We start from the raw sequence: 15,280 nt of genomic DNA on the forward strand, positions 1-15,280 counted from the left end.
AAAGCACTTGGGCCGCCTTCCACTGTTTTCCTAGGTGCATTAACAGGGAGCTGGATAGGAAGTGGAGCAGCTGGGACTCTGCCTGCCCATATGGGATTCCACCGCTGCAGGCTGCAGCTTTACCCGCTATACCACAGTGCCAGCCCCGACTGAAGGCTTTTAGGACATTTTGATGCACAGTCTGTTCCACATACCAATTATTATAGAAACTTTATGAGTGATTCCAAACATCGACACTTTCAAAATGGTTTATTTATTTTATTTTAAAGGCTGAGAGAGAGCAAGAGCAAGCGAGAGCAAGAGTACTTCCACCCATTGGTCCACTCCTGGGGCTGGACCAGGCCAAAACCAGGAGCCAGAATCTTCATCTGGGTCTCACACGTGGGTTACAGGAGCCCAAGTACTTGGTCTATCTTTTGATGCTTTCCTAGGCACATTAGCAGGGAGCTGGATAAGAAATGGAGCAGGTAAAACTCAAACTGGCAGTCATGGGATGCCAGCATTGCAGGCAGTAGCTTAACTTGCTGTGACATAACACGGACCCCACATCAGTACTTTGGAAAGCCACCTAGGTTAGGAAACACTCACGGTTAGGAAACACTGCACTTTAAGGATATGAATTAATGTCTTTCCTTCTTCCCTCCTCCTTTCCCTACACACTGCCCAGCTCTTTCTCTCTTAGGCTTCTCCTGTCTTACTCACGTCTATCTCATTATGGCCCAGTTACTCAAGCAGGCTACCTTAGTCGTTTGACTCCTTCTCTAGCACTCTTTAAATCCAAAGGATTCTGTGAAGATGAATGTCCAGCTCAGATCTGTATTATGAAATATACTGCTGTCAACCATATAAAGACACTGATGCATCCAATGAAACTACTCCGTGTTTAAGTGCTTCCCCAGAACCTGCGGTAACAATGTTTATGTTCTTGTACTTGATATTCTAGGTCACCCATGATCCAATCTCAGCTTCTGTCACCCACTTCATTCCACTCTAAACCCCACAGCAGGCACTGTGGCCATATTCGTATAAATTTTCCCAACACCTTACTACAGAAAGGCTGGCCTGCCATGTACCTGAAGCTCTGGTGTCCTCTGGAATCTTGGCAGGGTTTCAGGCTACTTGCATAGGCCTAACTGAATCCCAGTATGCATTTAACGACACTTCCCTGTTCTCTAAAAGGCAAATTAAAGTGCAAGAACATTTCTTTAGCAAACTATGCACTTCCCTGCCTTTTCTACTCCTTCTGTGCCCTGTTCTTTCTATGCATGTCAACTCTTCCCCTTTTCTCCTTTGACGCCTCCTTCATGTCTTAGCTCAACTGTTGTGTTGCTCTAAATTCTGTACTTGTTTTTTCCCTCTGAATGTAAGAGCTCTTCCCTTCCTTATGTTCTTGATGCGATGTTTGTCATATCATTCTCATAAAACACTAACTCCCTTTACTTTTAGATGGCTCAGGTACATGAGAAATGACAACATTCAAAACTCTTGAGTGCAATAACCATGCCTCCTTCATTTCTTTATCTACTCAGCATTGTATCTTGTAGATGTTAGAATTTCTGTTGAAAAAACAAAAGCAGATTGTGTGTATGAAAAAGTTAGGGACTGTCAAGTTCTATCTCTCTCCCTTTCCAACTTTCTGCAGAAGTCATTGATGTCTTCAACTAGAACATTCAGCCGGTTTATTTTTATATCTATTCTTGACCAAGGCAAGCAGCTCATAGTGTAATACCCACTAGATACTGACATTTAGAATTACTTTTGACAAGAACATGATGCCACATTGCCTTGTGTGAGCTCTGTATACTTCTCTGCCTGCTTATTTTTCACTATTACTACCCCTCTCCTAATTCCATTGTCTGTGCCCAATATGGAAAACTATGCTTGATTTGAAATCCTATTATTCTTCTGTTTTCTACCAGACTCATTTCATCCTACCTGGGTATAGATGTTACCTGAGATTAGCCACTGAAATTTTTGAATACTGCAGTTTTTTTTTAAAGACTTAGTATTTATTTTAAAGTCAGAGTTACACAGAGAGAGAAGGAGAGACAGAGAGAAACAGAGAGGTCTTCCATCCGCTGATTCACTCCCCAATTGGCTGCAACAGCCGGAGCTGCGCTGATCTGAAGCCAGGAGCCAGGAGCTTTTTCCAGGTCTCCCATGTGGGTTCAGGGGCCCAAGGACTTAGGCCATCTTCCACTGCTTTCCTAGGGAAAGGAGAGTTGGATTGGAAGTGGAGCAGCCAGGACCAGAACCAGCAACCATATGGGATGCTGGCACTGCATGCGGCGGCTTTCCCAGCTATGGCACAGAGCTGGCCCCAATACTGCAGTTTTGAGTGCTGATCAGTGCTGCCTACCAACACACACATGGACATAGAGTGTTCCCAGATTGCATCCTTTGAACTCAGTCCTGCATTTATACTGCATTTTTCCTAATGTTTGTGCTTGAGCTTGTTACAGAGAAATACAATCTTTGGGGACTCTAACTTGTATTTCGTGACACACGGACTGCAGGGGACTAATTGTTGCATGACTAAGTACTAGGAGAGCTAGTCCAATTTGGTTGGAAAGAGTGTGATTTTTTTTTTATCTAGAGCCTGAGGATTACAGAGTAAGTTATACTGTGATGCATTGTGCTGGAATTGCCAACTATGCTTGCTATAATGCTATGGCTTCTTTTTAAAAAAGATTTATTTTATTTATTTGAAAGACAGTTACAGAGAGAGGTAGAGACAGAGAGGTTTTCTGTCTGCTGGTCCACTCCCCATATGGCTGCAACAGCCAAAGCTGAACTGATTTGAAGCCAGGAACCAGGAGCTTCTTCTGGGTCTCTCATGTGGGTGCACAGGCACAAGCATTTGGGCCATCTTCTGCTGTTTTCCCAGGCATATTAGCAGGGAGTTGGTTTGGAAGTGGAGCAGCCGGGAAACAAACTGGCGCCCATACGAGATGCGACACTTCAGGCAGCAGCTCTAACCCACTGTGCCACAGCACTAGCCCGCTATGGCTTCTTATAACTACTGTCTTAGTCTGATTTGGGCTACTATAACAAAATACTATGCACTGGATCAATTAAAAACAACAGGAAATTGTCTCTTAGTTCTAGAGGCTGATAAGTACAAGATAAAGTTGCAGGCATATATCCTGTCTGGTGAGGGGCCACCTCCTGAGAGCCATCTTCTCATCATAACCTCGCATGACCAGAGGGTAAACTGATCTCTCTGGGGCCCCTTTTATGCAGGCACTAATCCCATTCTCAGGGACTCATTCTCATGACCTAAGCACCTCTCCAAGTCCCTACCTCCTAATGCCAAGACTTTGGAGATTAGGATTTTAACATGAAAATTTTGGCGTAGGATAATCATTTGGTACACTGTAACTAAGGGTAGAATAAATTGACTCATGATTCACTAATTTTTCCAGTTTAGATCTGTAATCCCACAAGTATTAGTTTTGATAAGGTGATTAGATCACCTACATGAGCCTTCTCCTTTATCTCTGAATTGTCCAAAAACTAAGGACTTATCTAGCTTGAAGACATAGAAATCTCTGCTTTTGCATGCTAGATAGAGGGAGAAATGGTCTCTTTGCTACTCCTGCTTCTTTTGGCTGCTCTATGGTATTGTATGAAGCTTGCTCTGGGACGTCTTGTGTTTGTTCCCTCTGAGTGTCATGTGTCTGCTGTTCTGCCTTCCTGCACAGACTGGAGCTGAGTGCCAGATTTGATCTCCAAAGTAACTACTGCCTTGATTCATATACACACAATTATTTCTTATTTCGAGTGTCACCACTACTAGATACCTGGGTCTAAAGGATCTGCTAGCATATGCCACATGCTGTTGTAGTTTTTCTTAACTACTCATTTTATAGATCTAAGCATGTCTGTGTTGCTACATGTACTCTTTATTTTCCTCATCATATGAGTGATAAATTCTAGTCACTAAATTTGACCTATAACCTTCTAATGACATTAGTTGCCATTATTGATTCTCCAGTTTTATTTCTTTATTGTATCCTTAATATTGGAAGACCATGACAATTGCATGTTCAATATCCAGTTCACACTGATACATGTGAATATATGAATGTGCCAATACAGAAATGTTGTAATGAATCAAATTGTATGCATCTGGATTTTAAATAAAATGCTTTTTGATTTTGGTCCTAATCCAAGAGACACCAATATAAAAGCATTTCACAATTATATCTTTTTAAAAATATTTATTTATTTGAGAGAGAGAAATCTTCCATTTGCTGGTTCACTCCCCAATGGCTGCAATTGCTGGAGCTGGGCCAGTATAAAGTCAGGAGCCAGGAGCTTCTTCCAGGTCTCCCACATGGATGCAGGGGCCCAAGCACTTGAACCATCTTCCATTGCTTTCCCAGGTACATTACCAAGGAGCTGGATCAGAAGTGGAGCACTTGGGACTTGAACCGGAGCCTGTGTGGGGTGCCGGCATCAGATGGTGGATTTGCCCACTGTGCCACAGTGCCGGCCCCAGCAATTATATCTTAAAAATTTCATAGCAGTCTTAGAATTCGCTATTGTCACTAGTAACAAATCTGGATTCGGGAATCCATCTTCCCTTTGCGAGATGAGCTGAGCGGTATAAAGAACTTTGACTTGGAACTCCTGTTTGCGAAATAACAGGAGTGAAATGCCTGCCTCTGTAAATAACTTCGCATCTGAATTACTGGAGCTTCCTTTAGAAAGTTAGTCTGCTCTGTGGTTCATACGTGTCACTTACTGTGGGTGCTCTTCAAGGGAAGAGTCTCCAAAAGCTGGACTTAGGAAACTGTTTTGAATATCTGTAGAGAACATTGTCACCTTTTTACTGAGACATGTGTGCGTGCCTCTGAGTGAGGTTCTGTGTGAGTTTCTTGTCATGGTTTTAAATTTTGACTATTGTCTTCAGAGTGTGAAAAATACTTCATGTGGAGGAGTTGATGTTGCTACATCTGCTGTAAACCTCATCTAATTTCAGGGCTTCTCTGTCAAACTCCTAAACCCCTCGGCCATGACTCAGTTCTCTGGGAGAATAACATACTCTGCTGAATGTTTCCCTCATTCTAGATAATTGAATCTGGAAATGAGTAAACAACCAGTGGCTACCATATGATTATTTTCTACTTGGTTTCTTAATGTCACAAGGAATGAGAGGAACATAATTTCTGGCAGGATAGTTGTGTATCCAAGGAGTATGGCTCCGTTTGCCTCCATCTAATTTTTTTCTCCAGAAGTACATACTTACTGCAAACATTCAGAAATAAGAATAGTTTAAAGAAACAGGAAGAAAATACTGGCCTGTAGTCCTAACACCCAAGGGCCATCATTTACCATTTTTGGTATCTTATAATATTTTTCTGTGTGTTATTTTACGTAAATATGTAGTTTGAGCCTAAACCATGTCCATTGCTTAGAATTGGACAAAAACAAGGTGACTTATCAGAAATCTATTTGTGTATGGATATAATAACCTGCTATTAAGAGAAACCTTATGGAACCTGACAAACATAAATGAAATAAGAATGAAAATTGTTAAGCCCTAAGGAAAGAAGTGAAAATTACAATAAAGTATCATTGACCCATTAGAATTATCAAAATTTAAGTTTATAGTAGGCAATGTAGTAGAGCAGCTGAAACTATTACACAATGCTAGTGGACACGTAGTAATATGTGAAATATACCTCTATGTGGGCATCTGAAAAAGATAAAGATACCTATAGTATGACCCATCCATTTCACTCTTATATATTCACCTAGTAAAAAAAAAGTATGCAATGCAAAAAGACTTATGAATTTTCATTATAGTATTCAACATAATACTGAAAACTTTGGAACAATCCAAATGTCTGTTGCCAGTTGTTGAATGGATACACAATAAACTTTGGAATATCCATGCAATGGAATACATACAACAACTTATATGAATCTCATAATGCATATGCTGAGAGAAAGAAAGCAGGTGAAAATAAGTGTATGATTTCATTGATATAAAACTCTAGAAAATGAAAACTCATTCTTCATATCAGTTCAGCTCTTCTATTTGTTGAAGTCCTAAGTCCCACATTCATGACCTAGTTCTCTGGGCAAGTGGTGCTTGGGGATGGAGTTTACGGAAGGGCAGGTTGGAAAGTTTACAGAAAGACATGAGGAAACTTATAGGTGTGAAAGTTCTGTTCAGTATCCTCCTTTGTAGTGATAGATTCAAAAGCATTGAACACCAGAGTTTGACAAAGATCCACAAATATTTGCATGTGTAGTTTATTGTGTATCACATTTTATCTTACAAAAGCCATGATAATGTGTTCTTCCTTGGACAAGAATGAATATATCAGTAGGCGTTCATTGACTGTAAGTCACATAAAGTGACTTGATCTGGGTTAAACGAACAGGAACTCACTGAAAGGATGGGGGGAACTTATAGCACTGTAAGGAAGACTGAGGAGAGAAGCCTGGAGTGGAGCAGAACAAAAGGACAAGTTCAAAGGCTCAGGAAGGAGTTCTCTCATTAGGTAGCATCTCATCAGGACACCTGTGATGTTTGGTGAGTAGATGCCACCCTTATCATTGTGTTTAAGAGTAAAAGTCCAGGGAGGGAGTTTTGCCCCTGGCTGAGGGAAAGGGAATGTATCTAATCCTTTAAGGAAATTATAGTGCTATTAGGAAGGGAAAGAGGATTCTGGGTACCATTTAAAAATGCCTACTGCTCTTTGACATTTATATTCTGTTCCAGTTACTATTGATGCATAACAAGTCATTATAAACTTAATAGCTCATCACAACAACAAATCATTTTATTATCTCTCATGTGGGACAGGAATTAAGAAAGTGCTTGGTTGGGTGACTCTGGCTTCCAGTCTTTGTATTTGCAGTCTGATGGAGCTAGAATAGTGAGGGGTACTTCAGGTCTTTCCAGGAACCTCTCTTTTTGTGTAGAGCCAGTTTTCTCTATGTGATTTCTCTATGTGGGCCAGTCTGGGTTTAATTACGGTATGGCAGCCTCATGGTGGTTAAAGTCTTCCATATGGGATACTCTCATTGACAAGATGGAAGCTACATCCCCTTTGATAACCTACACTCAGTTTCACTTCTCCCTCATTATATTATTTACATGCACATCGTAAAGCTCACCAGCGTTCAAGGAGATAGGAAGAATGCCCCAAGTCTTCATGGGAATAGTAATAAGGTCACATTGTAAAAAGGCATGGATTATGGCAAATACTATTATGGGTCATCTTTGTAAATATATAGGCAACTAGAGTTGTTCCTCATAGTTAGGACACTTAACCTATTCTGGGTTCAAGGTGTGTAGCCTAGCACACTGAATTTAGAGCTTTATCTGGGAGGGTGTCTTTTTTTTTAAAGATTTTATTTATTTATTTATTTATTTGAGAGGTAGAGTTACTGACAGTGAGAGAGAGAAACAGAGAGAAAGGTCTTCCTTTCCATTGGTTCACCCCCCAAATGGCCGCTATGGCCAGAACTACGCCAATACGAAGCCAGGAGCCAGGTGCTTCCTCCTGGTCTCCCACATGGGTGCAGGCGCCCAAGCACCTGGGCCATCCTCCACTGCCCTGGGAGGGTGTCTTTAAAAATGAAAGTCTGTCTTCTGCTTTCACAAAGGAAATATCCCTCTCTGTATGATTCCTTAAAATTCTGGGTTTTAAGTTTTCCCTTAGTAATGTCTAGAGAAGAGATGTTAGGGTAAAAGAAACAGCGAACTCTAAAGGCTTCCATAGCCCTGGCAACTCATGACTAGAGCCTAGGGAGATTACTGACGCCATGAACAGGAGTGTCAAATTGTTAAGTCAGCAACAGGAGTCACTGTGTACTTACATCCCATGTGGGATCTGTCCTTAATGTGTTGTCTAATGTGCAGTGATGCTATAACTAGTACTGAAACAATATTTTTACACTTTGTGTTTCTGTGTGGGTACAAACTGATGAGATCTTACTAATTATATACTGAATCGATCTTCTGTATATAAAGATAATTGGAAATGAAAAAAAAACCTGGTGTTAAATTGGAAATGGCATAGAAAATTAATTAATTTGTTAAAAAATATTATGTAGGATCTCTGTCTTTAATGTGCTGTACACTGTTATTTAATGCTATAACTAGTACTCCAACAGTATTTTTTTCATTTTGTGTTGCTATATGGGGGCAAACTGTTGAAATCTTTACCTAATATATACTAAACTGATCTTCTGTATATCAAGAGAATTGAAAATGAATCTTGATGTGAATGGAAGGGGAGAGGGAGCAGGAAAGGGGAGGGTTGCGGGTGGGAGGGAAGTTATGGGAGGGGGGAAGCCATTATAACCCATAAGCTGTACTTTGGAAATTTGTATTCATTAAATAAAAGTTTAATAAATGAAAAACAAAAAAGGAAACAGCACTAGCCTTTGTTGCTAAATCTCAGTTTAACCCTCTGTAAAATGGAAATGCAGTCTTTCTTATGCAACCTGCATCTTTATGGTGAAGAGCAAAGGAGATTGCTAGTGCAAAAACACTATAAATGAAAATATCACTTAAAATAAGATACTGCAGTTGTTCTTTTAGGGAATTTTAATGTTTCACAACCCATAGGGGCAGGAAGCTTTTCTTAGTATCTGCCTTAAATGTGTTCATATGCCAGAGCTCTCTGTAACCAACCAACTTGAAATTGGCTATGATTATTTCCTTCTGGTAAAATGGTGATGGAGCCATGTGCAGAGATGTTGGTATGTAGCTGCTTTCATTTTCACAACATTGTCACCATATAATTTGGTTTGCATTCTGTGCATCACACAGGGCTTTTGCTCAGTTGGCAAACCATTCTGAGCACCTAGCTTCTAGCATTATCACTCAAGGATCCCTAAATCATTTTCCTGATCATTGTATTGCATTGCTATCACTTAATATGGACTCTGCTTTGGTTCATTCTCTCTAGTCTTATCATTTTACATTTGTCTACGTTAAATTACATTCACAGTTGTTGCCCCAGTCACCATGAGGTAGAAATCCATCTGAATCATATTGCCTTTTTTTTTCTATGTGCAGTATATGTACCGTATAAAACTAATAAAATTCTATGTACCTTAGAGGAGGCTGTGAATATTTTATTGGTTGTACTTCGGGGTCAGACTAACAACTCAAAACAGGTCAAGTCAATGTTCAAGATACCAGGCCACTGAGCATGCCAATATTTTCCAAGGGAGAGCTTTGACAAAAAACCTAGTTCACTCTATAAACTTGCACTATATTCTCTTTGGCCTAGGGCTTGTAATTTTAGGACTCTGATTCCATCTTTGTTTAAATACCTATGTTATGGTTCCCTCGAAAATACTTTTCTACAAAGGAGTATGATGCACTCAAAATTTGACTGCCTATACCAGAAAACTAATTAGCTTGTACCATAGTTAAGAAAGTTGCTTAAAAATTAGACAGATTGATTTAATGAAAATTAAGCTCAAATCACTTCTGGCTTCATTCATGCAGAACGTATTTGGGGACTATGTGTCAGGCAGTTAGCTAGGTAAAAATTTAACTGCGGATATCTGCTTCCAGGAAGTTATAGATTAGCACAGGAAAAACCCGGTGATGAATCATTGCAGTTGAGTTCTATGTGAAATGTCTTTAGATGTTTCCATAGAGAGCTGTAGGTGTACGGAGAGTGACTAATTTTGCCTGAGTAGTTTAGGGAAGGTTGAAAAGAACAAGAAACTCAGTTTAGAAAAGAGTATTGAGAGGATTGATGCATTTTCTTACTTGGCTTTGCAGCATTGTGGAATGGGAAGGAATCCTATGTGCACAGGGAAGATACGACCTGTTACGTCTCTGGTCTTTTCTTACCACGACATCTTCTAGAAGTGATAGGAACACCTATGGGATTCCCAGGGAATTAGATGATAGGGACACAGTCTAAAGCTTCTTGAGAATAGTGAGATATTCTAATCAATCAGGCAAGAAAGATCTACAGGAGAACTTGAGGTCACAGTTCTAAAAGTACTGAATTATTTAAGTATAAAAAAGTGGCTGTGTTCTTAAAGACATATAGGCCTGTAAGGTATGTGTGTGTGTGTGTGTATGTATGTATGTATGTATACATGTGTTCACACACATCCATGTATATGTGTAGCTGTATATGAGGAAATAGAAAGAAAATCTGGTGATAGTTTAACAGGATTAATACAATTTGAATACAATATTAGTGCTAAATTTAATTCATTTGTTTTGATAAAATCTTAATATCATCAAATGGAAGAGAATATTGTTATTTCTGAAGGGTTCCTTTTACAAATCCAAGTGACAGGATACATTCTTTTTGTTTCTACTGATAAGTACTAATCCATGGCAAAGAAAATATGACAGCAACAAAAATGTGCCTTTCCTGAAAGAGCCGGCCATGACATTGGAGACAGTCAGAAACACAAGGACGGATTCCAAGAGTAGTCACGAGGTAGTCAGTGCTCAATCTGAGCTCCTCTGGTAATTTATCTTTCCCCTCACTTTGAATGACTGTTCTGCCTAATTTAGCGCTTAGTTTATTCCTTGTCCTCTAATTGTTTGATGTATGAAAGTCTTGTTTGCTCAAGCGGATTGCATTCTCTGTGAGGGCAGGGATTTTGTTCTTGTCTCTTTTCTCTTCATCTACCACTGACTGGTAGAGTGATAAGTCGGCATCTGTTAGATATCCCGTGAATATATAGCTTCTTGATGGTCCAAGGAGCCATGCAAAAAGGATCATTTATTTTACTACTTCATCCCCAAATTCCTTTTCTGGAAAATAAAAAGGTTAAACCTGGTGATTTCTAATGGCCTTTCCAGCCCTATGGATCTATAATTAAGGTTTTAATCGCCTGTATTTAACTGGATGGAATAAATCTACTATCAACATCCAAAATCAGATATTAATATTACACAGATACCTGTGAGATTTCTTTATTGTAACAAGCAAATTACTTGCTTCATTCAGCTGTAAGTGAAGTTACTTCAACTGATACAATATGTACACACTGTGTGTCAGGAGATACTGGGAAGTTTCTGATAAGCATTGTAAACATAATTCTCCTTTCCCTCCCTCAAAGCCTACAGATCATTAACAAGGGTAGAAGGAAGGGAGGTGGTTTAACAATAGCTTCAAAGTGAGATGAAGGCTGTATTGAAAAGAGGTAACTGGTTATGGAGACATATGTTTCAGTGCCCAATCCTGTCTGTTGGGATTCTAGAAGTCTTGCTTAGCAGTAATATTTGGTCAGTTGGTTAAAGTGGGAGAGCAGAAGGACATGTCAAAAGATTCAGCGTAGTGGAGAATATGACTTACTGAAGGAATTGCAGTTAGGCCTGCTGTGTGAGGTTTTCTAGAAGAGGCAAAGTAAGGCATGTGATACAGACATTGGCCAAAAGTCAGACCTTTGAAGAACATTAGAACCTGTATGAAGAAACATGGAAGTCACTGGGTGGGGGTGCAAGTGGATGACATGACAGATTTGTATTTCAACAGAAACCTAGAGCACTTCAGCAGATATTTTATGTTTTATGTTCCAGGCATTGAAATCCAACATACATTTCTATTATAATCTAAAGTAATCTGTATCTGGCTTAAATATAAAGTGATTGGTTTTAGATTGCTGTAGGTAGCAGATATTCCTAACCAATTCAGTGACACATCTTAGTGTACATTTATCTTTATTTTAAAATTTTTATCAACAATAATTGTACATATTTATGGGCTACAGTATGACATTTCAGTACATACTGGTGAAATCATGATAATCAACATTTCCCATTCTTTAAAATTACTTTATGATTGCAGATTTAAAGCTTCTTTCATCTGTTTGTTCACACAATGTATACTAAGTTATTATGAACTGTGTTCTCTCCACTATGCTGTGTAATGTTAGGAACCTATTCCTTTGATCTGCCTCTCCCATTATCCAAACTCCTTCTATCCCCAGTTCTCCCCCTCTTGTTTCTCATGATTGCCATTCTGTATTCTGATAGAGTTTTTGTTTTATTGACCACATGAAAACTAACATTCAGTATTTGTCTTTCTGTGTCTGGCTTATTTCACTTAATGTGATCTCTGCTGGTTCCATCTATTTTGCTGCAAATGACAGGATTTCATTCTTCTTTATGGCTGAATAATAATCCATTGTGTATATATACCACATTATTTTTATCCATTCATCTGAATATGGACACCTCTGTTGATTCCATGTATTAGCTACTGTGAATAGTGCTGCAATACATATGGTAGTGCAGGTATCTCTTAGATGCAGTGATTGCATATGTTTTGAATATATACCCAGTAGAGGGACTGCTGGCACAGGTCATTTCTATTTCTAGTTTTTAAGGAACCTTCACACTCTTTTCCCTAGTGACAGCACTAATTTACATTCACGCCAACCGTATTTAAGAGTTCCCCTTTCTGTACATCTTCACCAGGATTTGCCATTTTCTGCCTCTTTTATCATAGCCAGTCTTACAGGGGTAAGGTGATATCTCATTGTGTTTTTGATTTGTGTTACCCTGATGGCCCATGATATTGAATATTTTAATCATTAACATTTTGGCCAGTTGTATTTCTCCTTTTGAAAACTGTCTATTCAAGTCCTTTGCCCATTTCTTAACAAGATTACTTGGTGAAATGTAAACAAAGATATGAACTCAGGTAATGTACTCTGTTATCTTAGGCAGAGTTTGCAGAATGACAGACCTAGTTCTATTTGAACTTTAGGATTAAAAATTTGTTTGCTAGAATTTAGAAATCCAGAATTTCTGTATAACATTTTAGATTTCTTATGTCTTCTAAAATACTGGAATATCTGATAATACTGAGCTTGTAGTACACCATGACAAAAATAACTCTCAGTTTAGCAGCTGGCACTACTTTTTTTTAAGTTTATTTAAGCTATACAAAAACAAGTCTCATGTATTTCATACATACAGATTTAGGAACATAGTGACACTTTCTCCCTAACCTCCCTCCCCCTCATGCTCCAACCTTTCCTCCTCCTCCCTTTCACATTCTCACTCTTAAATTTTACACAGATCTACTTTCAGTTTATTAATGATTGTATAGTTAACACTACACTAAGTAAATTATTCAACAAATAGTATGAAGAGAAAAAAAAAACTGTTCCTCAACAGTAGACAAGGGCTATAAAGATCATCAAATCTCAAAATGTCCATTTCACTCCAATACATTACATTTTAGGTACTCTGTTAGTTACCCCTGATCAGGGGAAACATGTGCTGTCTTTTGGGGACTGGCTTATTTCACTAAGTATCATGGCTTCCGGTTTCATCCATCTTGTTGCGTAAGACAGGATTTCATTTGTTTGTTACAGCTGAGAAGTACTCCACAGTGTCTACATACTGTACTTTCTTTATCCAGCCAACAGTTGGTGGACATCTGGGTTGATTCCATATCTTAGCTATTGTGAATGAGCTGCAGTGAACACGGGGGCAGAGATCACTCTTTCACGTGCTGATCTCTTTTGGTTTGGGTACTGGCACCTGCTTTAAACAGAGCATGTGCTACCTGATTAGCAACAGGACCCAGCAGAACTGCCTCACTCATTCATGTGCCTGTTCATTCCTACGAGGACATCATTATGCAGTGTGCTTTGACCAAGAGTTCTAAAGTTCCCAGATATTCGTAATTTCCAGGTTATGCAATATCTCGCTGATCTAAACAAGTGACACAGCTCAGTCTTCATAACTAAGAATCAGAGGTGAACTTACCATTGAGCTCATGAAGTTTGAGCTTTGAGACTCATTTCTTATGTGATCTCTGAGGCGCTTCAAGATGTTCTAGCGATGTATTCTGATGATAGAATGTTTTAGAAAATTTTGCAGAAATCAGGTATTTTAAGCTAGAAGAAAGGATCTTGATTGTTTTCACTGTGAAGAAATGATGTATGTTGGAGGTGATAGATGAACTAGTAATCCTGATTTAGTCATTACACGTAGTATACATGTATGTAAATATCACTGAACCCCATAAACTTTGTGTCAACTAAAAATGAATTTTAAAAAGTTAGATAATTTAGCTTCAGCTGGTTAATGCTTCTGTTTTTCTTCTCCATTCCATGTTCCTTTCTTACACACTCTCTCCTGTGAGTGGTTGGAGTGGCCATGGGCATTCAAAGTAAACATTATCTTCTCCATAAATTAACTTATAAATAAATAGGCATTTTACATCTGTCTAAGCATCAGTGTTTTTCTTAAGGTTGGCACCTCAATCAAGTAACCTACATTCTTCTGCCCAGGATTCACAATTCTTGTGTTTGCTGGTGGCAGCTTCTACTAGCTTTTAAAAGTCTGGCACACAGGGCTGGTGCTGTGGCATAGTGGGCTAAGCCTCCACCTGCAACACTGGCATCCCATGTGGGTGCTAGTTCTATTCCATGCTGCTCCTCTTCCAATCCAGCTCTCTGCTATGGCCTGGGAAATCAGTGGAGGATGGCCTAAGTGCTCGTGCCCCCTTACCTGTGTGGGAGACTGGAGGAAGCTCCTGGCTCCTGGCTCCTGGCTCCTGGCTTTGCGTTGGCTCAGCTCCTGCCATTGCAACCCATTGGAGAGTGAACCAGTGAGTGGAAGACCTTTCTCTGTGTCTCTCCCTCTGTCTGTCTGTAACTCTACCTCAAGCAAATGAATAAAAAATATTTTTTTACATGCAGAATTAGACAGAGAGAGAGAGAGACAGAGAAAGGGCCTCCTTTTTCTGTTGTTCACCCCCCAAATGGCTGCAACGGAATAAAAAATATTTTTAAAAAGTTTGTGGGACATTCTCAGCAGTTTTGTGAGCAGACACATCCTACGAGAGCACAATTTATGAACTTACAACTAATACATTATAAAATAGAACAAATACTCAAATCCCATTCAGTCGTAAGGGTCTTTAGATATATTCTATCTGCATGCTAGAAATACTGTATAATGAAGTGCTACTGTACTTTTCTTTCCAATTCCACTTTCAATGATCCCATGATGATCATTTGAAATGGGCCAGGGTAGGAGAATTTATGCTATGAAAATTGGCAAATTGTACAAATTAGGGCTCCCTTTCCCTGGTTAGTTCATATGCACGTTATCTAGCACAATACTGTCCAGTGGTGTTGCTGTATGGTGATACCGAAGCAGCAGTATTGCTGCTGCCATCTTTCCTAGGGCAAGCAGCCTGTGCTTCAGGGAAGTAGATGAAGCTGTTGGAATGTTTCATAGATGCTTGGTTATGCAGTTGGTTACCTTTTGAAAAATGTTTTGTTTTCTCTTTCTCCCTTG

Source organism: Lepus europaeus, chromosome X (genome assembly GCF_033115175.1).
Source record: "Lepus europaeus isolate LE1 chromosome X, mLepTim1.pri, whole genome shotgun sequence".
NCBI classification, from domain to species: Eukaryota; Metazoa; Chordata; class Mammalia; order Lagomorpha; family Leporidae; genus Lepus; species Lepus europaeus.